We start from the raw sequence: 24,720 nt of genomic DNA, 5'->3' as shown, positions 1-24,720 counted from the left end.
TAAATATTGCCTTAGAGAAATTTTAAGAAGAAAATGAAATTGTACATATGAAAGTGCTCTATAAAGTTCAGTTCCGTCGCTCAGTCATGTCTGACTCTTTGCGACCCCATGAACTGCAGCACACCAGGCTTCCCTGTCCATCACCAACTCCCGGAGGTTGCTCAAACCCATATCCATTGAGTTGGTGATGCCATCCAACCATCTCATCAACTATTGTCCCCTTGTCCTCGTGCCTTCAATCTTTCCAGCATCAGGGTCTTTTCCAATGAGTCAGTTCTTCTCATCACGTGGCCAAAGTGTTGGAGTTTCAACATTAGCATCAGCCCTTCCAGTGAATATTCAGGACTGATGTCCTTTAGGATGGACTGGTTGGATCTCATTACAGTCCAAGGGACTCTCAAGAGTCTTCTCCAACACCACAGTTCAAAAGCATCAATTCTTCGGCACTCAGCTTTCTTTATAGTCCAACTCTCACATCCATACATGACTGGAAAAATCATAGCTTTGACTAGATGGACCTTTGTTGGCAAAGTAATGTTTCTGCTTTATAATATGCTGTCTAGGTTGGTCACAGCTTTTCTTCCAAGGAGCAAGCATCTTTTGATTTCACAACTGCAGTCACATCTGCAGTGATTTTGGAGCCCAAGAAAATAAAGTCTGTCAGTGTTTCCATTGTTTCCCCATCTATTTGCCATGAAGTTATGGGACCAGATGCCGTGATCTTAGTTTTCTGAATATTGAGTTTTAAGCCAACTTTTTCACTCTCCTCTCTCACTTTCATCAAGAGGTCTTTAAATCTTCAATTACTGCCATAAGGGTGGTATCATCTCCCTATCTGAGATTATTGATATTTTTCCCAGCAGTCTTGATTCTAGCTTGTGCTTCATCCAGCCTGGCATTTCACATGATGTGCTCTGCATAAAAGTTAAATAAGCACGGTGACAGTATACAGCCTTGAGGTACTCCTTTCCCAATTTGGAACCAGTCTGCTGTTCCATGTCCAGTCTTAACTCTTGCTTCTTGACCTGCATTCAGATTTCTCAGGAGGCAGGTCAGGTGGTCTGGTATTCCCATGTCTTGAAGAATTTTCCATTTTGTTGTGATCCACACAGTCAAGGCTTTGGTGTAGTCAATAAAACAAATATAGATATTTTTCTGGAAGCCTCTTGCTTTTTTGATAATCCAGCAGATGCTGGCAATTTGATCTCTGGTTCCTCTGCCTTTCTTAAAGCCAGCTTGAACAACTGAAGTTCATGGTTCACATACTGTTGAAGCCTGGCTTGGAGAATTTTGAGCATTACTTTACTAGCATGTGAGATGAGTGCAATTGTGCAGTGTTTGAACGTTCTTTGGCATTGCCTTTCTTTGGGATTGGAATGAAAACTTACCTTTTCCAGTCCTGTGGCCACTGCTGAGTTTTCCAAACTTGCTGGCATATTGAGTGCAGCACTTTCACAGTATCATCTTTTAGGATTAGAAATAGCTCAACTGGAGCTATCCATCATCTCCACTAGCTTTGTTCATAGTGTTGCTTCCTAAGGCCCACCTAACTTCGGACTCTAGGATGTCTGGCTCTGGGTGAGTGATCACACCATCGTAGTTATCTGGGTCATGATCTTTTTTGTATAGTTCTTCTGTGTATTCTTGTCACCTCTTCTTAATATCTTCTGCTTCTGTTAGGTCTGTACCATTTCTGTCCTTTACTGTGCCCATCTTTGCATGAAATGTTCCATTGGTATCTCTAATTTTCTTGAAGAGATCTGTAGTCTTTCCCATTCTATTGTTTTCCTCTATTTCTTTGCATTGATCACTTTGGAAGGCTTATCTCTTCTTGCTCTTCTTTGGAACTCTGCGTTCAAATGGGTATATCTTTCCTTTTCTCCTTTGTGTTTCACTTCTTTTCTCAGCTATTTGTAAGGCCTCCTCAACAATCATTTTGCCTCTTTGCATTTATTTTTCTTGGGGATGGTCTTGTTTGCTCTATAAAATATTTAGATTAAAAACTAACCTATGCAACATGCTACATTTGCAGCCATGCAAATGTGAATTATAATAGAGACAGGATGCAGATGAAGAAGTCTTGAAGTATAGCCTCACATGAGGTTGACCGACCCTCAGGTTTGCCCAGTAATGAAGGGTTTCCTGGTTGCTAGCCTCTCTGTCTGGGCAAAGGAGAAAGATGTGGTCACGTGAAACTCATTGGGCTTTGCACCATAAAAACATTGTATGGATTCAGCCTCCAGTTTCATGGTTCCTAAATGCAAGATTAAGGTAAATTAATGTGAACGCAAAGGGAGCTGAAACATGTGTGGAAACAAGGAATCCAGAAAGTACTTCTTTTTACTTCTTTGAAAAGTAAAGATGGATGGCAGAGAGTCAAAAATCAGAGTGGAGAAGGTTCAGGTAATGATAGAGAAGGTTAGTGGAAAAGGCGCAGGTAATAAGGAAGAAGGTTTGTGGAGAAGAATCAGGTAATGAGGGCATCATAACTAGCTTTTAAGAAATATTTTAGGTATGTTAGATGAATAAGGACTGGAGATTCGCTGTGTAACATTTTGCCTATAGTTAACCACTCAGAATTTTACACTTGAAAATTTATTGAAGGTAAATCTCATGTTTAATGCTCTTCAAACAAAAAGAAAACAAAAATAAAAACCAACCAATGAACCAAGACAATCCTGAAGAGGGCATGTTAGTAATAATTATGTGCCAGGTGCTCTACTAGATCATAAGACTACAAAAATGAGAGGAGAGCATTTCCTACCTGACTGAATCTCTGGAAGCCATCCTATTTCTTCATCCTGGTTCCATTTCAGCATAAAACACAGATTCCCCAATTTTCTCTACTTACTACCAATTCTCCAAACATTCAGCATTCAGAGGCATGATTCATACAGCAGTTGTAGTGATTTCAAAATTGATCTGATTCTTTCAGTCCCTTTTTCAGTCCCTTTAATTGAAGGTGTCCATTGCTATTAAAGATGGACAAAATGGTTTTTCTGGTAGTCCTGTATGGATGTGAAAGTTGGACTATAAAGAAAGCTGAGCACCAAAGAATTGATGCTTTTGAACTGTGGTGTTGGAGAAGACTCTTGAGAGTCCTTGGACTGCAAGGAAATCTAACCAGTCAATTGTAAAGGAAATCAGCCCTAAATATTCATTGGAAGGACTGATGCTGAAGCTGAAACTCCAATACTTTGGCCACCTGATATGAATAACTGACTCATTGGAAAAGACCCTGATGCTGGGAAAGATTGAAGGCGGGAGGAGAAGGGGATGGCAGAGGATGAGATGGTTGGATGGCATCACTGACTCAATGGACATGAGTTTGAGCAAGCTCTGGGAGTTGGTGATGGACAGGGAAGCCTGGTGTGCTGCAGTCTATGGGGGTCACAAAGAGTCTGACACAGCTGAGTGACTGCACTGAACTGAGACATGACCTCAATGTCTCAGGTCTTTGATATCTCATAGCCTCATCTTCATCGTTCCCTCAGCACCTGCTCTTCACAATTTGTAGTCACACATTCAGTTCCTGATGTGCCACTAACCACTTTCTGTGGGACCTTTGCACAGTTGTTTCCTTGCCAAAAATACTCTCATCTTGGCTTCACCCCCTTGCTTGACCTGCCCACAATTCAGCTTAATGTCAACTTAAATGTCACTAACCACAGGGGAAGGGGAGACACTGGGAGATTCTCATCTTTGTATATTCTTAGTTAGCCTAAGCTGCTTTAGAGGACTAATTTTTTCTGTAACTTAATAATTAGTTGTGTTAAGTATTCAATTAAAGCCCATAACACAACGGTATGCATCATAAGAATGTCGATCATATCTATTTTTGTTGTTGTTGTTGCATGTTACCATATCCTTATATTCTAGCATAATTTCTGTCATATAGTTAATACACTGTAAATATTTGTTAAATGAACAAATGACTGGATGAATAAATGAATGAGTGAAAGTCAAGGATAACTTCTAGGAGCTCACACTTCATTACGGAAGTCTCATGTTAAGTTTTATATGCAGAAATGCTAATAGATTTTATTTCCCACCAAGCCCAGGGAAGTGGATAAGGCAGTGATGAATCTCTGCATTTGACGGAGAAGGAAACTGAGACCTATAGAAGTTACAATGGTGAAGTTAGGGTCACATGAAAACAAGAGTAGAGCTGCTGATATAGTCTCGATCTTTTTTCTGTTTTAATATTTATTTATTTGGCTTGCAGTGTGACATGCAGGATCTTCTCTGGGGTGTGTAGGCTCTTTCAGTTTCAGCATGCACGCTCTTAGTTGCAGCATGCAAGCTCTAGTTCCCTGACCAGGGATCAAACTTGGGCCCTCTGCCTGGAAGCATGGAGTTTTAACTGCTGGGCCACCAGGGAAGTCCCAGAATTATGATCTTCTGATTTCAAATCTCTTGCTTTTTCCTTTGCTCTATATTGGGTTTTTTTGGCATGAGAGAAAAAACACACACACACACACTAACCCAACTCCAGTGTTCTTGCCTGGAGAATCCCAGGGACGGTGGAGCCTGTTGGGCTGCCGTCTATGGGATCGCACAAAGTCGGACACGACTGAAGCAACTTAACAGTAGCAGCAGCAACAGATGAACAAAGACCCTGGGCAAATCTTTAGTTCTGAATACCCTTGAGGGAGTGACTATGCTATAAATGTTCTTGCTTCCTGAACTGTCCAAGGACTGCTGTTATAGAAACAGCACTTGCTGAGCTGTGAGTGACCTGTGTTCCTGGAAAGCTTCAGGAGAGGTCGTGTGCGTGTGACTGAGAATGAAATCTCAGTATCCTTGATGCTGACAGGAGGCCTCCTTCTCTACAGTCTGTACAGTTAACTCAGCACAACTGGCCAATTATCAACCTTACTTGGAAAGCTTTCAAAGAGAAATGACTCATGTCCAACCGTTCCAGATAGAGAGGAACAAAGTATCCAGAACAGGACTGATTAATCTATATATTTTCTTCACCTTCTCCAGAAGATTTTTGATGATCGGTCAGGGTTAGGGAATTATTTCATTTACTCCTTTGATCATTAAAATCATGAAGCAAGTTTAGATACTAAATGAGAAAAGAGGAATGATTTGTCCAAGTTAATATGACTAGTAGATAGGGCAGTGTGCGTTCAGGCATGCGTGCATGCTAAATCGCTTCACTCATGTCTGACTCTCTGTGACCCCATGGACTGTAGCCTGCCAGGCTCCTCTGTCCTTGGGATTCTCCAGGCAAAAATACTAGAGTGGGTTGCCATGCCCTCCCCCAGGAGATCTTCCGGATCTAGGAATAGAACTCAAATCTCTTATGTCTCCTGCATTGGCAAATGGCTTCTTTACGACTTGAGCCCCCTGGAAAGCCTAAATAATGCAGCAAGGACCTCAAATTAGGTGTTCTGACTCCTAGCAGCTGACATGTTTCCACATAACACTCTCTAATTTTTAAAAGAAATACTGTATCCTGTATAGGAAGGCCATGGAGAAATTTTAAAGGGGGTAATGGAAAAGGAGGTTAATTGAGTTAAAATGCTCAGTCAGGGCCTCTCAGGTCTTAGAATTTTCGTGTAGAAAACCTCCAAAGTAGTGGTCCTCAAACTCCAACATGGGTAGGACTCATCTGGTCCCCAACCACTGCAAATTCTGACTCAGTGGGGCCTTAGGAATCTGTACCTTTAAAAAGCTTCAGAGGCAATTCTCTCGTGCATAGTTAGGCTTTGGTGAACATCACTCAACCTTGCCTTTCAGCGTCAGACTTTGATTATTTATCTCTAGAGTTGGTAGTTCTCAACTTTGATTGAACATTATAACCACTTGGGGGATTAAAAAAAATACTGATGTTGCGGCCACATGCTAAGAGAGTCTGATTTAATTTGTCTGGGATGAGACCTACTTAACAGTATTTTGGTAAAGTTTTTAGGTGATTCAAATGTGAAGCAAAGGCTTTAGAAGATAGATCAATTGTTGGAACTACATGTATTAGCTTTGCCGCCACATTAAGGCAAGAGGTAAACAAAAGGAATTCTAATTGCCTTTCTGCTTCTTAGGCATAAACAAATTATAAGGTATTTTGCAAAGATAATATAGCACTCTGAGGTGACAATATGCTGAAAATTGTGTGCTTGAAGACAAACATATAATCCACTACTTAAGAGACTTTTTTTTAAGGAAACATAATTATGGAGACCAGTTTTAAGAGAGATAAAAAAAGTAGAGAGATTAAACAATTAAGGGTAAAGAAAAAGACACAATTTCTAAATCAGAAATAGTTATGTCCATGTGATTGCTTTCATAAGAGTTATTAATTAGGCACTTATGTTTTAATTTAAGAGCCATAGAGAAGTGTAGCTGTGTAGCTTCTGGGAAGTAAGATAGTTTTTCAAAACTAAAAACAATAGCAACGGCAATAACAACAACAAAAGAACTTTAATTTCAAATCACAAGCCATCCTGTTTGTTCAATTCTGAATATTAAACCTCACTGTTGAGACTCTGTCTTGTTGCTTTTTTTAGTCTTAGTTGGAAAGGAGTAAGTTTTTTCAGAGTCCTAATTTCTTCAAAAACAGTAATTCCTTTTAGAATTGGTACCTTGCAAATTTAACTGAAGTTATAAGCATTTCTGAAAGTCAGCTATGAATTAGAAACTATGCAAGATGCAAAGCAGAATAATATGTGGCCAGTATTTTCAAGGATTTACAGGAGAGTTGGAGCAACACACTTCACACACTGAAAAAATGATCCAGAACATAGAATCTTAGAAATCAAGAGAACTGTGAAGGTGTTAGTCTTGGAGTCATTGTTGGTTAGTATTGTAATCTGGGCCAAGATCTCTTACCAAGATGTGAGGAACATAACAACATCCCTCCCTGATGTATATACATGACATATATAAATAATAAAGTGATACATATATATAAATAATGACAAGATACATGTCTGTAGACACCTTGTAAGCTATAATGCATTCACCTTAAATGTGTTCTCTGAAATACTAGTTGAAGGTCAAATAGTTCAGGGAAACGAGAGAGTTGACCCTTGAACAACACTGATTTGAACTGCTCAAGTCTGCTTACATGGATTTTTCTTTACACTAAATACTTCCTATAGCACTAAATGATGCTCAGTTATTTAAAGCCATGGATGCAGAATCTCAGACCTGGATGAGCCCCTGATACTACGGACTGACTTTAAGTTTTATGCAAATCTTCCACTCTGAAGAGGTGAGTTTCCCTAATCCCTATATTGCTCAAGGGTCAACCATACACACTTTATCCCCATCTTAGAGGCTTATGATTTACATCAGTATTTTCAAATACATGAGAAAGTGCAGCAGTCAAAACCTCAGGCAACTTTCTTTTATTTGTTTCCAAAATTGTTTCATACTTAACTTTTTACTTTTGTCATTATATAGAAGCTTATGATTATACAGTGGAAGTGAGAAATAGATTTAAGGGACTAGATCTGATAGACAGACTGCCTGATGAACTATGGACAGAGGTTCATAACATTATATAGGAGACAGGGATCAAGATCATTCCCATGGAAAAGAAATGCAAAAAAGAAAAATGGCTGTCTGAGGAGGCCTTACAAATAGCTGTGAAAAGAAGACAAGTGAAAAGCAAAGGAGGAAAGTAAAGATATAAGCATCTGAATGCAGAGCTCCAAAGAATAGCAAGGAGAGATAAGAAAGCCTTCCTCAGTGATCAATGCAAAGAAATAGAGGAAAACAACACAATGGGAAAGACTAGAGATCTCTTCAAGAAAATTAGAGATACCAAGGGAACATTTCATGCAAAGATGGGCTCAATAAAGGACAGAAATGGTATGGACCTAACAGAAGCAGAAGATATTAAGAAGAGGTGGCATTAAGAATACACAGAAGAACTGGACAAAAAAGAGCTTCACAACCCAGATAATCAGGGTGGTGTGATCACTCACCTAGAGCCAGACATCCTGGAATGTGAAGTCAAGTGGGCCTTGGAAAGCATCACTACGAACAAAGCTAGTGGAGGTGATGGAATTCCAGTTAAGCTATTTCAAATCCTGAAAGATGATGCTGTGAAAGTGCTGCACTCAACATGCCAGCAAATTTGGAAAACTCAGCAGTGGCCACAGGACTGGAAAAGGTCAGTTTTCATTCCAATCCCAAAGAAGGGCAATGCCAAAGAATGCTCAAACTACCACACAATTGCACTCATCTCACACGCTAGTAAAGTAATGCTCAAATTCTCCAAGACAGGCTTCAGCAATATGTGAACCGTGAACTTCCTGATGTTCAAGCTGTTTTTAGAAAAGGCAGAGGAAACAGAGATCAAATTTCCAACATCCACTGGATCATGGAAAAAGCAAGAGTTCCAGAAAAAAACATCTATTTCTGCTTTATTGACTATGCCAAAGCCTTTGAATGTGTGGATCTCAATAAACTGTGGAAAATTCTGAAAAAGATGGGAATATCAGACCACCTGACCTGCCTCTTGAGAAACCTGTATGCAGGTCAGGAAGCAACAGTTAGAACTGGACATGGAACAACAGACTGGTTCCAAATAGGAAAAGGAGTACGTCAAGGCTGTATATTGTCACCCTGCTTATTTAACTTATATGCAGAGTACATCATGAGAAACGCTGGGCTGGAAGAAGCACAAGCTGGAATCAAGATTGCCGGGAGAAGTATCAGTAACCTCAGATACGCAGATGACACCACCCTTATGGCAGAAAGTGAAGAGGAACTAAAAAGCCTCTTGATGAAAGTGAAAGTGGAGAGTAAACAAGTTGGCTTAAAGCTCAACATTCAGAAAATGAAGATCATGGCATCCGGTCCCATCACTTCATGGGAAATAGATAGGGAACCAGTGGAAACAGTGTCAGACTTTATTCTGGGGGCTCCAAAATCACTGCAGATGTTGACTGCAGCCATGAAATTAAAAGACGCTTACTCCTTAGAAGGAAAGTTATGACCAACCTAGATAGCATATTGAAAAGCAGAGACATTACTTTGCCAACAAAGGTCCGTTTAGTCAAGGCTATGGTTTTTCCAGTGGTCATGTATGGATGTGAGAGTTGGACTGTGGAGAAAACTGAGCACCGATGAATTGATGCTTTTAAACTGTGGTGTTGGAGAAGACTCTTGAGAGTCCCTTGAACTGCAAGGAGATCCATCCAGTCCATCCTAAAGGAGATCAGCCCTGGGTGTTCTTTGGAAGGAATGATGCTAAAGCTGAAACTCCAGTACTTTGGCCACCTCATGCGAAGAGTTGACTCACTGGAAAAGCCTCTGATGCTGGGAGGGATTGAGGGTAGGAAGAGAAGGGGATAACAGAGGATGAGATGGCTGGATGGCATCACCGACTCGATGGACATACATTTGAGTGAACTCCTGGAGTTGGTGATGGACAGGGATACCTTGCATGCTGTGATTCATGGGGTCGCAAAGAGTCAGACATGATTGAGCGAATGAACTGAACTGAACTGGGAGTTCTTTAGAAAAATTGAATCAGTTTATACTTAGAAATCCACAGGGCCATGGTAACCATGTAAGGAAATAGAAAATATCAATTGAAAGTAAAGGACGGTGTACCCTATAGTTTATACTGACTAGACAAAGCTCAAAGAGAAGGTAGACATGCTATGTTAACTAATTGTTTAATACCAAAATTATTTACTGAGTAGCTATAAATATTTACTAAATATGCACAAGGTGGAGGAAGATATTAGACATTTTAGGGTTACAGTGTTAATCTGAACCAATTTAGCATTTAGAAAATGTGGTAAGACATAACCATATTATACAGCAACATTTTAAAAAATTAAGACACAATATGAAATAACTTAGTGAAATTTCAAGAGCAAAATTGCATGTGTAAATAGGAAGTGCTTATTTAGCCACTGGGCTGCCCTAGTGGCACAGTAGTGAAGAATCTGCCTGCCAGTGCAGAGATGTGGGTTTGATCCCTGGGTTAGGAAGATCCCTCGGAGAAGGAAATGATAACCCACTCCAGTATTCCTGCCTGGAGAATTCCATGGACAGAGAAGCCTGGTGTACTACGGTCCATGGGATCACAGAAGAGTCGGACATGACAGCAACTAAACAACAACAATTTAGCCATTAAATTGTCCTGATAGTCTCTTTACATCAAGCTTACCACTTACTTCTTTAGACTAGATTTATAAGATAAGCTATGTCTGGGATAGTGTGTTTGGTAATTGGCTTGATTGCATAAGCAGGCCCTACATTTGAGATACATTCTAATCCTCCATCAGTATCAGGTTTTCAAAAGACCATAGGAAATACTCATAAAGGATCTAATCCATATATTTTCTATTAGACATTATTGTTACTTAGATAATGAAACTAGACCATTTTTCCATATTCATAGAACTCTCCTCAGATACAAGTATCTTTAATCAATTAAAAGTATATAAAAATGTAGTATAATATTTATAGTATACATAGAGCTTAAGAGCTTGAAACAGCTTACTTGGAACACATTTTTAGAAGTCAAAATAGTCATGTAGGTCTACATTTCACACTCACTTCACTCCTGCAAAATCTCTGTATCTATTTTTATCCTTAGAACCTAATTTTAGGTCAATTTCCCAGTAGATGATATAACTAGAAGCATTTGCTAAATTTTTTAAAATGGTACAAATTATCATCATTGTAACATCTTATTATACTCTTTTATGGAAAACTTTTAATGGGAGATAATATGATTTCTGCCACCCTTAACCCAGAAAATATCTTCCATCCCTTTAAAAGTCAAGTCACTGGGGATAATTATCTTTACATTAAGTGTCAATGAGGCCAGTACTTATAGTTCCAAATCTATCCTTCTGAACTTAGGGATCCCTTGTTATAAAGGTACCTTAGTCATCTTGGGCTGCTGTGACAGAATACCACAGAGTAGGTGGCTTACAAACAATAAAATTTGTTTCTCAAAGTCCTGGAGGCTCAAAGTTGAAAAGCAGAATGCCAGCATTGTCCAGGTTCTGGTAAGAGCCCTCTTCCAGTTGCAGACAGATATGTTTTCACTGTATCCTCACATGGCAGAAAGAGGACAGAGCTCTCCAGGATCCCTTTATAGGAGCACTAACCCCATTCTTGAGGGCTCTACCCTTAGGACCTAATCATCTCCCAAAGGCCCTACCCTCTCCTATCATCACATTGAGGTTTAGGATTTCAATTTATGAATTTGAGGGCAGGGGTCTCAAACATTCAGTCATAATATTGACCTATTGAGTTGATGCACATGGGAGCTATGGAGTCAGAAACGTAGATTCCAATAACAGCTAGTAACTGTAACTCCTGATTCGATTTCTGATCACCTACCCTCAGTCTCAAGATATGCCTCCCTTTTATGCTGATCAAAGTGAAAAGTTAAAGAAGGATAAAATATCATAGTCCTTAAATCTCACAGTAGAGTGATGACACTAATCACATTTGCTTCATGATTGTGCTACTGCTTTTGATTCATTTTTGATAGGGAAAGAGAAAGATCAAAGACTTGCACTTAGATGTTCCTATTGCAGTAGTCAAATGAGGTGATACTAGCCATGGTAAGTTGTGAACACCAAATCCTACAGTTTTACACAGAAAGTATTTATTTTCACTCATGCTACAGTCTGGTATGGTTATCAGTAGTCGAATGACTTCCGCTAAGAGACACTAAGATGTTGGCTTTTTCCAACTTTACTCTTCTTTACATTCTCTGTTAATTTAACAGGAACTTGGGTTGGGGGGCGGGGCCGCGGAATGTAGAGGATTGTGTTAGAACATTTTGTGACTCAGGACTTGAAATAGAGTACTCATATTTTGTTGGCCAGAATTCATTCACATGGCCAAAACTGCCTACTCAAGAAGTATGGCCCAAGTATGTACCTAGGAATTAAAGGGAAGCTCAAACTAGAAAAACTACCTTAAAAAAAAAAATGGGGAATAATGGAGAAATTAACAAGTCATTTTTCCATTTTTTACCTGATCACCATACATTTTACCTGGAGCCAGTGGGTAATCTTTGTCTTTCCCATTCTCAAGTGCAACAGAATCCTTGTTAAATAGTTGCAGATCTCTTTGGGGAAATACAGAACAAAACCTCAGCATATGTCCACATTTTGAGCATATCATTGATACCTCAAGATTCTTCCTCAACCCACCTATCATTTAAGAAGCCCTCAGTCTATTTACTGACTCAGATCAAAGACTTTGATAAGGGTGTATTGTGGTGGCTCTTGATGCCCAGATGTGGGTTTATGAGAATTTAACCATCCCTTTCAGTCTGATAGGCATCCCTGGTTCCTCAGATGGTAAAGAATCTGTAATGCAGGAGACCCGGATTCTGTTCCTGGGTCACGAAGATCCCCTGGAGAAGGGAATGGCAACCCACTCCAGTATTCTTGTCCAGGAATTCCCATGGACAGAGGAGCATGGTGGGTTACAGTTCACGAGGTTGCAAAGTCAGACATGACCAAGTGACTAACATTTAGTCTTACAGACCCCTTGATGAATCCACTATAGTTAAAGATCCTTCTATGTCAGACCACCTCATTTTTCATGCTGACCCCACTGCTTGTTATGGTAATTATGCTCATTTTATCTCTAGCAGTTAAAAATCTTCTTGATCTCTGACATATTTAAATATCTTCATTCCCATTGAAGTCAGAAAATTGTTTCGAAATCAGGATTTTCCCTCTAATATTTCTGGTCCATGAAAGGTCACTACTTATGTGCTTTTCAAAGGGACAGGAAGTGGTTTTTTTGACAGAGAATGTGTGACTGGATGGGTACTGCTGAGATGCTAGAATGTTCTGTTTCTTGTATTGGGTGGTGATGATATAGATATGTTCATTCATGTTCATGTAATAATTATTGCTACCACAGATCTCTGGTGGCATTAAAAGTATGCATAAAAATCTTTTGTCACTTTTTTAGCTATTCAATGGAGCATATTTTGGTGCAAGTCCTCCACCACTACAATCGGCCACTAAAAATAGACACTTTGCTCTTATCTCCACTGAAAGTGATGACCTTAAATAACTTATCTTTGTAGCTGAAAAAGAAATGCTTCCTTTTACTGAGTTGTAATACTTTAAATTCATAAGAAGCTTTTTTGTGAACTCTCTTTTACCTTATCACACTGTGTCCTTGCCTTGTTTTATTTTTTTCCAATAACACTTTTACTATCTTACAAAATATTTACTTGTGGTTGTTTCCTCTATTTCTTCTCTCTACATTATAAACTACAGGAGAACTAGCATATATTTTATTTTTCTCATGTTTTTTATTCCCAACCTGTAGACCAGTCTCTGTCTCGTGATAGGCAATCAATATTGAATGAAAGAAGCAATGCTGTTACTTGTGTATGTAGTATCTAAAATTCCCTCTCACAGTAGAAAAGAATAATAATCTATTTACTAGATTTCTACATTTTAATTTTTGTTAATGATTTAATAATCATTATTATTAAATTAAATGTTATGAAAGCCTTGTACTGACATTTGTAACTCAAAGTACTTAACACTAACTACAGTGATCTGTATCCTACTTGTAGATTGTTAGCCAGCATGTTGCACAAATGTCATGATTTGGGGGTCTTGACATGTACTACAGTATAATTTCTCCCTCCTCAGAAAGGTTGTATTATTTTTCTCATATACTACTCATTTGCCATATATCAAGTACTGCCTGAAGAGTGCTTTTACTGTCCTGTACAGTCATTAAAAAAAAACAAAACACTTATTTTGAAAATACAAATTTATTCCAACATGATAGATGTGTAAGGGGACAGTTTGAGCATAACACACACACTGTGTTTTCTTTTGATTTCTTAGATGAATGCACAAAACTACAATCAGCTGAACCAAGCTGTGTAGGAATATACATCACATACACATCCCTGAAATACCTACCAGCTACCTCAGTTGAGTCATCTGGTGTTATAACCATCCATGTAGTTGTAGATAACCTTCTTTTAATTCACAAGCTACAACCCATCCAATGCCACAAACGTAAGGTCTTTTCAGGTCACGTGCAGTGTGTATGTGTAAATGGCAATATCATGTCTCTCAAGTTCAGATCTTTTTTTTCTAAATGTGTCAGTGACACGTTCTGTTTTCGAGTATTATGTCCTGGCCCCATTTCCTCCCTAAGCCTGTGCATTGTATTATACAAATTCTGCATGGCATGATGCTGCTTAGGAGCTGTATGTCTCAGTACATCACTGGCTGTGTATAACAGCTTTGTCCTTTGTGTTCTCAGAGGCCTCTAACATAACTTTGGTTGGCTTCTCCAGAAGCAAACGCTGAGTGGTAGTTGAGCTACAACACGTTTTTAGGGATCAACACCTGGGAAAGGAAGTAGGAGGAAGCAGGAACGGCCAAGGAGAAAGAAAAATTGTGATGCAGATTTAACAGAGCTTCATGACGAATTCTGGAGGGAGTATTTTAAAAAGATTTTATTTAATCCTAATTCCTAATATCCTCCTGACAACTGATCTTCAGTTTGCTTATTTGTTTAGGAAAAAATCAAATTGAAATATATAAATTGAGTACCCCTCATGGAATAAATGATGCAAATCAAGGAGAAAAGGAAGACAGTTCCTTTTTATCACTTTAAAAAATGTTACATTTGCATTGGGGAGAAAATATAAATACAAGAGAAGATAGAGCAAAACATCAAGAATACTGTAGGAAGATAGTTTTGAACCTTATTTTGAAATATGTGATTGGCATGGGCTAATTGACTGTAGATCACAACAAACTGTGGAAAATTCTTAAAGAGATGGGAATACCAGACCACCTGACCTGCCTCTTGAGAAATCTGTATGCAAGTCAAGAAGCAACAGTTAAAATGGGACATGGAACAGCAGACTGGTTCCACATCAGGAAAGGAGTACTTCAAGGCTGTATATTGTCACCCTGCTTATTTAACTTCTATGCAGAGTACATCATGAGAAACGCTGGGCTGGAAGAAGCACAAGCTGGAATCAAGATTGCTGGGAGAAATATCAATAACCTCAGATATGCAAATGACACCACCCTTATGGCAGAAAGTGAAGAGGAACTAAAAAGCCTCTTGATGAAAGTGAAAGAGGAGAGTGAAAAACTTGGCTTAAAGCTCAACATTCAGAAAACTAAGACCATGGCATCTGGTCCCATCACTTCATGGCAAATAGATGGGGAGACAATGGAAACAGTGAGAGACTTTATTTTCTTGGGCTCTAGAATCACTGCAGATGGTGACTGCAGCCATGAAATTAAAAGATGCTTGCTCCTGGAAGAAAAGCTATTACCAAACTAGACAGCATATTAAAAACCAGAAACATTACTTTGTCAACAAAGGTCAGTCTAGTCAAAGCTATGGTTTTTCCAGTAGTCATGTATGGATGTGAGAGTTGGACTATAAGGAAAACTAAGTGCCAAAGAACTGATGCTTTTGAACTGTGGTGTTGGAGAAGACTTGAGAGTCCCTTGGACTGCAAGGAGATCCATCTTGTCAATCCTAAAGGAAATCAGTCTTGAATATTCATTGGAAGGACTGATGCTGAAGCTGAAACTCCAATACTTTGGCCACCTGATGTGAAGAACCAACTCATTTGAAAAGACCCTGATACTGGAAAAATTTGAAGGCAGGAGGAGAAGGGGGTGACAGAGGTTGAGATGGTTCGATGGCATCACCTTCGTGATGGCCATGAGTTTGAGTAGGCTCCGGGAGTTGGTGATGGACAGGGAAGTCTGGCGTGCTGCAGTCCATGGGGTCACAAAGAGTCGACACAACTGAGCGACTAAACTGAACTGAACTGAATAAGGAATAAAGGGGGTGATTTTGACAGAGGATGGTGATGTGTAAAGTCACAAAAGTATGAGACTGGCATATGGGCATAAAAGATGTAGGACAAAGAGCATGATGTTCCTTTCTTTTCCAAAAATCAACAGTGAGAAAATCTATTAAAGACCCTCATATATTTTCTGAGTATTAAATAGAGCTTTTGTATGATGAATTTCTCTGATGTCTGTATTTTGCACGACAGAAGCTTGCTGCTCACTTGCATCCATTCATCTTTCATTCATTCATAATTCAAATGTCTACATCTATAATCATATAAATTAAATGCTTACTGGGGTAGAGGGAAGTGGATTTGTAAATAGTAATTCAGAGTGAAATATAGATTTTCTTCTTAATCCTGTGGCTACTATAGGAAAATACACAGATAATTTAAAACATCTTTAGTCTAAAGCATAGATTGCTTAAAGTATAAGTTAACTAGTTTCAGAGACATATTAATTGCCTGCTTCATTTGTTGACTTATAGCACTCTTTAGTTACCGATTTATAGAATATATTCATATTGCTAGTTATTTTGGGTGTGGGGAGTACAAGTGTTGATTACTTTTATTTTACCAAGTACATAGCAATAGTTTTATTTCTACATTGGAATGCACAGTTTCTTACCTGGCTAAGTATAATTTTTTTGATAAGTCTCAAAATTTTGGATTTTGTTTCTAAGTATGTGGAAAGCTCTGTGTTTTTCTGGAGGGTGATGGTTCTAAAATGGAGTAAGCTTTTAATTTAAGCTCAGTGAAAGGGATTATGACACAGTACAGAAAGGAACAGAGTACTTGATGTAGCTGCTTTCCTTCTCCCAAGACTTTACTCTTTAAATGATAGTTAAAAAGGTAGCCAAAGGCTAGCCAGCATTAACAGTCAGTGTGATTTTTCCCTCTTATTTTGAAAGCCAAAATCATAGCTAATAAAAACAGCCAGATAATGTTAGGATCCTTGTTGTGTTTAAAATATTAAATCAGTATTTCTTCATCTTTTAATAATGAAAGAATTTCTGATACTACAAGACTCCTTTGAAAAACATGTGTTTTTAAATTGTATTCAGGATGGGGAATACATGTACACCCATGGCTGATTCATGTCAATGTATAGCAAAAACCACTACAATATTATAAAGTAATTAGCCTTCATTTAAAATAAATAAATTAATTAAAAATAAATTGTATTATTTATGAAGATAATTTAGATGCATGAAGGATTTGATATAGTTGTCATGGCTTGCGTTAAAATATTTTCAAGTGTGCTTGATTTGGGGAAAACATTCTTAGTAACATGTATGAGTCGTGTGGTATTTTAACTTAGCTTTCTATATTTGGTCTGGTGACACCTTAACATGGTTCCCAGGTAGCACAGTGGTAAAGAACCACCTGCCAAAGCAGGAGACCTAGGTTCAATCCCTGCATCAGGAAGATCCCCTGGAGTAAGAAATGGCAACTCACTCAAGTGTTCTTGCCTGGAAGATTCCATAGAGAGAGGAGCATGGCGGGCTACAGTCTATAGGGTCCCAAAGAGTTGAACACGACTGAACACACCATACCTTGCCACATGTAGAACAAGCTCCTTATTATCTGTTACAAAACTGGTTCCCCTCATCGTCATTCTTTGTCTCTGTTAATGACATCATAATCTGTGCAGTCACTTAGATCAAACCTATAGTGTTGTTATGTCCTTGTTAAGCCACACTAGACAACATGGCTATCACACTTGTACCTAATATAGTAATGATCATTCTGCAATGTAATGCTCCGTTTAAGAGTGCATTTCTTGCAGAAGACTGCATGTCAGTCTCTTGATGCAAGACCTTAGATCCTTATCTGGCACAAAATAGACAATAAATATCTCAGGAATGAGTATAGGATTAAATTGATGAATGAGGTTCTTTCTGTCTCTCATATTTGATTATCCTCTAAGGTCCATAGATTTTACTTTGAAGTACTTCTATTTTACATCACAACCCTTCAACTCTCAGGCCACAAAGTTAGCTCAGTTCTTCATAAACAATGATTTTTGGACAGTTACATGAGACGACTTATCTCATCATCTCTTGCCCCTTTTCCTATTACATCTTCCATATTGCTATCACTCTCTGTTATATCTCCCATATTGCGATCAAAGTAGTCTTCCAAGAGGCATCCCTGAATTTACCATTCTCTTGCCCAAATTTGCTCCCTGGCCCCAATTCTATGGTAGGACAAGATATATGACTCAGATATCTTTAGTATGTCATCCAGGGTCTTTTGTTGTCTGGTCTCAGAATAGCCATCTTTCTTTTTCTCTATCTCCCTTCATGCACATGATATTTTACACAAATCAGAAATTATTATTTATATCTTCCTTCTTTGCTGTGTTTTAACTCATTTGTTTACCTAGATTATCTTGTCCACTTTCATCTCTGCTGGTCCTAGGACAATTGAGCCCAGATTATATTCACTTCTTATTTTTTTTTTTTTGATTCTTTATTAAAATTTATTAAAATTCAAAGTTTCCATAGAACCTCTTCAATGTTTCACCCACTTTTTTTTACCCTTCTTTACTTCTGTTTTACCTAAGTATTTATTATAATTATTTTTTAAATTTTATTTATATAATTGTATTAGTTTTGCCAAATATCAAAATGAATCCGCCACAGGTATATGACTAAGCATTTTCAATTGCTGAGCCAAGTATAGAAACTTTATCAAAGTCTTTCCCCTGGTGGAGACATTGTTAGTACTTTACTCATCATATATTATAGCTTTTGATCCATGTTAATAATAACAACATGGATAATATTAGCTTACTTTTCTGAGCATTTACTATGTACAGACATTGCTCTTAATATATTTACCATACTACTTTTAACCTTCATAACAACTCTATAATTTGGTGCTATAGCAATTTGGAATTTATAGACAAGGACATTAAGGCAGGGAGAAATTACGTGGCTGTCCAAAATTCTCACAGCTAGAAAGTATTGTAGCTTCGCGTTGATTCCAGAGTGCCAGTTTAGGGCTGATGAGCCTAATCAGTGTTATAATTGTGTTGATATAACATACACTTCACAGGTTTTAAAGAGTGCAGACCAAATATTCTTCAAAAGCTCAAGATAAAGATTACAACTAAAAAATGTTTAGGGATATTTAAAGTTTAGGGATGTTTAAAGTCAGTAGGAATGTTTAAAGTCAATAGGGATGAACTAGACAAGATAGTAAGATGAATGAACTGAAGAACTTTCTGAAATAAGAAATGTGGAAAACTACATGCTTTTATTCTCAGACTTATCCTAAACATCTTTCTATTTCAAGCACTGTCCTTGGGATGGGGATCATATTCCTATTACTATATGATGTGTGCAAATATAAATATTAACTAAAATACATTCTATTTTATAAAAACATTCTGCAGAAGAAACACTTCTATTCCCTCTACTGCCTCCTTTCTCTCTCACAGGCATGTCTCTCAATAACTGTCTGATACTTCTGATGCTACTGTGGTGTCTATTTCTCAAAGGCACTAAACTGACATAGTGGGTGAATTCACAAAACTTTTTACACCAGGATTTCCAAGATCATATATATATACACACACACACACACACACACACACACACACACACACACACACACACCATATAATTCAACCACAATTCCAACAAGCATATTTAAATATTTAAGATTGTTAAACAGGCATGCAAGGGGATATAAGTTCCTCTTTATGGGTCTCACCCACTATCAAATGAATATCTAATAAGTATATACACTTGTTGAAATTTACTGTTACTCTGTGATTTTTTTACCCTCCGTTTATCTAAAACATGAAGCACTGGCAACATGCAAATGAAAATGACAGTAATAATCCATTTTAAAAATAAATTTAATGTCATTTCTCTTTAAACGAAGAATGTTACTCGGGGACTGCTTAGTGCTCATCTATGTTTAAGAGGAAGACATAACTTATTATGAACTACATTCTTTTCATTTTCTTCTTTGTCTCCATAAGAGCTTGTAAAATGCCTATTTAAGCCTGTCCAGCTATTTCACGCATTGGAGAAGGAAATGGCAACCCACTCCAGTGTTCTTGCCTAGAGAATCCCAGGGACAGGGGAGCCTGGTGGGCTGCCTTCTATGAGGTTGCACAGAGTCGGATTGATGCGACTTAGCAGCCACAGCAGCAGCTATTTTGAACCCTCATCTCTGGTGGTTTTCCTACCAGGATTCATCTTTCCTATAACTATATCCTTTATAATCTAAAGATAAGAAAGTTATATCATTACTTGTTTGTTTTACAGAATTTTATGGGGTTTTATTGATAAACACGGAGAAGGCAATGGCAACCCACTCCAGTACACTTTGCCTGGAAAATCCCATGGACGGAGGAGCCTGGTAGGCTGCAGTCCATGGGGTTACGAAGAGTTGGACACTTACTGAGTGACTTCACTTTCACTTTTCACTTTCATGCATTGGAGAAGGAAATGGCAACCCACTCCAGTGTTCTTGCCTGGAGAATCCCAGGGACGGCGGAGCCTGGTGGGCTGCCATCTGTGGGGTCGCACAGAGTCGGACACGACTGAAGCAACTTAGCACTGATAAACAGCATTTAGACTGCCATGATAAGTTGGAAGAGATTATGAATTCAAACCTGTTTCATGAAACAGTTTTAATCGGAAAGACTTTGTAAGCTCCAAATTTATATTACCTTCTTAAGCTTCCTTGCTAATATAAAACTAGGGCACCTCCATCTGTAAGAATGTGAGAGACTAAGGAGGATGTTGAAAGGGGTTATTAAAACAAGGACAAAACCATGGATACAAAGTCCAATAATGGCTGATCATCTTACTCTTTTCACATTCCAAACCAACATCTCATTTTTATAGATCTCAAGTTACCCAACTGTTACAGACAAAACCAAAAGAAACAAAAAGAAGAAGAGTAGGCAAGAAGCACACACAGAATCATGGACAAAATTATTAAACATTTAGCAAGAATACTGGAAAAGTCAAAAACAGTCTAGAGCAACTATTAACATATTATGACTGGCAGGACAAATGCAGATTGTGGCCCATTTCTATAAACAAAGATATATTGAAACATGGACATGCCTATTTGTTTATATATATAAAGAGAAGCAAGAGAATTCCAGAAAAACATCTACTTCTGCTTCATGAACTACACTACAGTCTTTGACTGCGTGGATCACTGCACTGTGGAAAATTCTTAGAGATGGGAATACCAGAGCACCTTACTTGCTTCCTGAGAAATCTGTATGAAGGTCAAGAAGCAACAGTTAGAACAAGACGTGAAACACCAGACTGGTTCCAAACTGGGAAAGGATTACAACAAGGCTGTATATTGTCATTGCTTATTTAACTTGCATGCAGAACACATCATGTGAAATATTGGGCTGGATGAATCACAAGCTGAAATCAAGATTTCCAGGAGAAATATCAATAACCTCAGATATGCAGATGACACCATCCTTATGGCAGAAAGGGAAGAGGAACTGAAGGGCCTCTTGATGAAGATGAAAGAAGGGAGTAGAAAAGCTGGCTTAAAACTCAACATTCAAGAAACTAAATCTGTTTCATATATGATAATATACATGTTTCAATGCTATTCTCTCAGATCATCCCAGCCTCGCCTTCTCCCACAGAGTCCAAAAGACTGTTCTATACATCTGTATCTCTTTTGCTGTCTCGCATATAGGGTTATCATTACCATATTTCTAAATTCTATATATGTGTTAGTATACTGCATTGGTGTTTTTCTTTCTGGCTTACTTCACTCTGTATAATAGGCTCCAGTTTCATCCACCTCATTAGAACTGATTCAAATGTATTCTTTTTAATGGCTGAGTAATATTCCATTGTGTATATGTACCACAGCTTTCTTATCCATTCATCTGCTGATGGACATCTATGTTACTTCTATGTCCTGGCTATTATAAACAGTGCTGTGATGAACATTGGGGTGCACATGTCTCTTTCAATTCTGGTTTCCTTGGTGTGTATGCCCAGCAGTGGGATTGCTGGGTCATATGGCAGTTCTATTTCCAGTTTTTAAAGGAATTTCCACACTGTTCTCCATAGTGGCTGTACTAGTTTGCATTCCCACCAACAGTGTAAGAGGGTTCCCTTTTCTTCACACCCTCTCCAGCATTTATTGTTTGTAGAGTTTTGGATAGCAATCATTCTGACTGGTGTGAGATGGTACCTCATTGTGGTTTTGATTTGCATTCCTCTGATAATGAGTGACATTGAGCATCTTTTCATATGTTTGTTAGCCATCTGTATGTCTTCTTTGGAGAACTGTCTGTTTAGTTCTTTGGCCCATTTTTGATTGGGTCATTTATTTTTCTGGAATTGATCTACAGGAGTTGCTTGTATATTTTTGAGATTAATTCTTTGTCAGTTGTTTCATTTGCTATTATTTTCTACCATTCTGAAGGCTGAGAGAATAGCATTGAAACATGTATATTATCATATATGAAACAGATCGCCAGTCCAGGTTCAATTGATGAGACAGGGTGCTCAGGCCTGGTGCACTGGGATGACCCAGAGGGATGGGAGGAGGGTTTAGGATGGGGGACACATGTACACCCATGGCTGATTCACATCAATGTATGGCAAAAACCACTACAATATTGTAAAGTAATTAGCCTCCAACTAAAATAAATAAATTTAAAAAAATAAACTAAATCATGGCATATGGTCCCATCACTGTGGCAAATAGATGGGGAAACAATGGAAACAGTGTCAGACTTTATTTTCTTGGGCTCCAAGATCACTGCAGATGGTAACTGCAGCCATGAAATTAAAAGATGTTTACTCCTTGGAAGAAAAGCTATGAGCAACTTAGACAGTATATTAAAAAGCAGAGACATTACTTTGCCAACAAAGAGTCTGTCTATCCAAGATTACAGTTTTTCCAGTGGTCATGTATGGATGTGAGAGTTGGACTGTGAAGAAAGCTCAGCACTAAAGAATTGTTGCTTTTGAAATGTGTTGTTGGAGAAGACACTTGAGAGTCTTCTCAAAGATCAAACCAGTCAGTCCTAAAGGAAATCAGCCCTGAATATTCATTAGAAGGACAGATGCTGAAGCTGAAGCTCTAATAGTTAGGTCACCTGGGGCAAAGAACTGACTCATTGGAAAAGACCCTGTTGCTGGCAAAGATTGAAGGCAGAAGGAGAAGGGAACAACAGAAGATGAGATGGTTGGATGGCATCGCCAACTCAATGGACGTGTGTTTGAGCAAGTTCTCGCAGTTGGTAATGAACAGGGAAGCTTGGCATGATGCAGTCCATGGAGTCACAAAAAATTGGACATGACTGAGAGACTGAACTGAACTAGCTGATGGAACATTCATGCAGTTCTCATACTCCTAAGGTAAAATAATTTGAGCAGTCTTCATTGTAAACATGAAACACTGCACATCACTTTTAGTTAGGATAATGCAACAAAATCTCTCACTCTCCAGAAAAAAAATTATGTGCCAAGACTGCTATGTGATTCGGGTTTACTGTTTTAGAAGCTTGGTGAATACAGAGTTGAATTCTCCTTTCTATTGTACCATTCACTGATGGCTATAGCCTTTTCTCACAGTGGCTTAAGCAGAGATAACCACAGTTTCATTTCTCTATTTCTATTGCTTACACAGATAGACTCTACTGACATATTGAACTGAAAATAATGGTGTGACAGTGCTTAAAATAGTATTTCTGCACTGTTAATACAACTGAGAATCTCTGTATGTCTGATGCTGTAGCAGGGTGTACACTGTGTTTGTTTCACAATTTTTCTGTAAAAGGAAAACAAAAATAAAATTATGCACATAGCAAAATCCCATTTCCCTTTCCCCTACAGAAATGAAGGGTCGTGTTAATCAGTTGTGTCCTACTCTTTGCAACCCCATGGACTGTAGCCCACTAGGCTCCTCTGTCCATTCTCAAGGCAAGAATACTGCAGTGCATAGCCATCCCCTTCTCCAAGGGTTCTTCCCAACCAGGGCATGGATACTCATGGATATGAATGGATAAGAAAGTTGTGATATATATATACAATGGAATATTACTTAGCTATTAAAAAGAACATTTGAGTCAGTTCTAATGAGGGGGGTGAAACTGGAGCCTATTATACAGAGTGAAGTAAGAAAGAAAAACACCAGTACTGTATATTAATGCATATATATGGAATTTAGAAAGATGGTAATGATGACTCCATATGCAAGATAGCAAAAGAGACATGGATGTAAAGAACAGACTTTTGGACTCTGGGAAAAGGCAAGGATGGGATGATTTGAGAGAATAGCATTGAAACATGTATATTACCATATGTGAAACATGACCAGTCCAAGTTTGAGTCATGAAATAGGGCACTCAAACCCAATGCACTGGGACAACCCAGAGGAATGGGATGGGGTTGGAGGGGGGTCTGGGTGAGGGGCACACGTGTACACCCACGGCTGATTTATGTCGATGTATGGCAAAAACCACCCCAGTATTGTAAAGTAATTAGCCTCCAATTAAAATAGATAAGCTAATTTAGAAAAAAAGATTTTTGTTGTTGTCTAGACCTGCAAAAAGCAAAAACAAAAAACAAGCCATTGGCAATTTAATAGAGACTGCACTGAATCTGTCGATTACTTTGGGTAGTATAGTCATTTGACATTTCAAAACCATATAAGCATTACTATTGTTCAATCTAAATACCATGCATGTCTTTTTCCACGCACTATATAATAATTTTGCCTCTGAGACAACTATTTTGAAGCATAGGATAATGGGTACTCAAAACCACCATCTCTGAATGAAAGGAACTCATGAGTAAGCCCTATATTTATCTCAGCACCCTGTCCAGGAACAATTTCCTAATTTGTGGACCAGAGAAGAAAAATTCAAACAAAGCTTCTGA

This window comes from Bos taurus, chromosome 28 (genome assembly GCF_002263795.3).
Source record: "Bos taurus isolate L1 Dominette 01449 registration number 42190680 breed Hereford chromosome 28, ARS-UCD2.0, whole genome shotgun sequence".
In the NCBI taxonomy this organism is placed as follows: Eukaryota; Metazoa; Chordata; class Mammalia; order Artiodactyla; family Bovidae; genus Bos; species Bos taurus.
Note: the sequence above shows the minus strand (reverse complement) of the source record.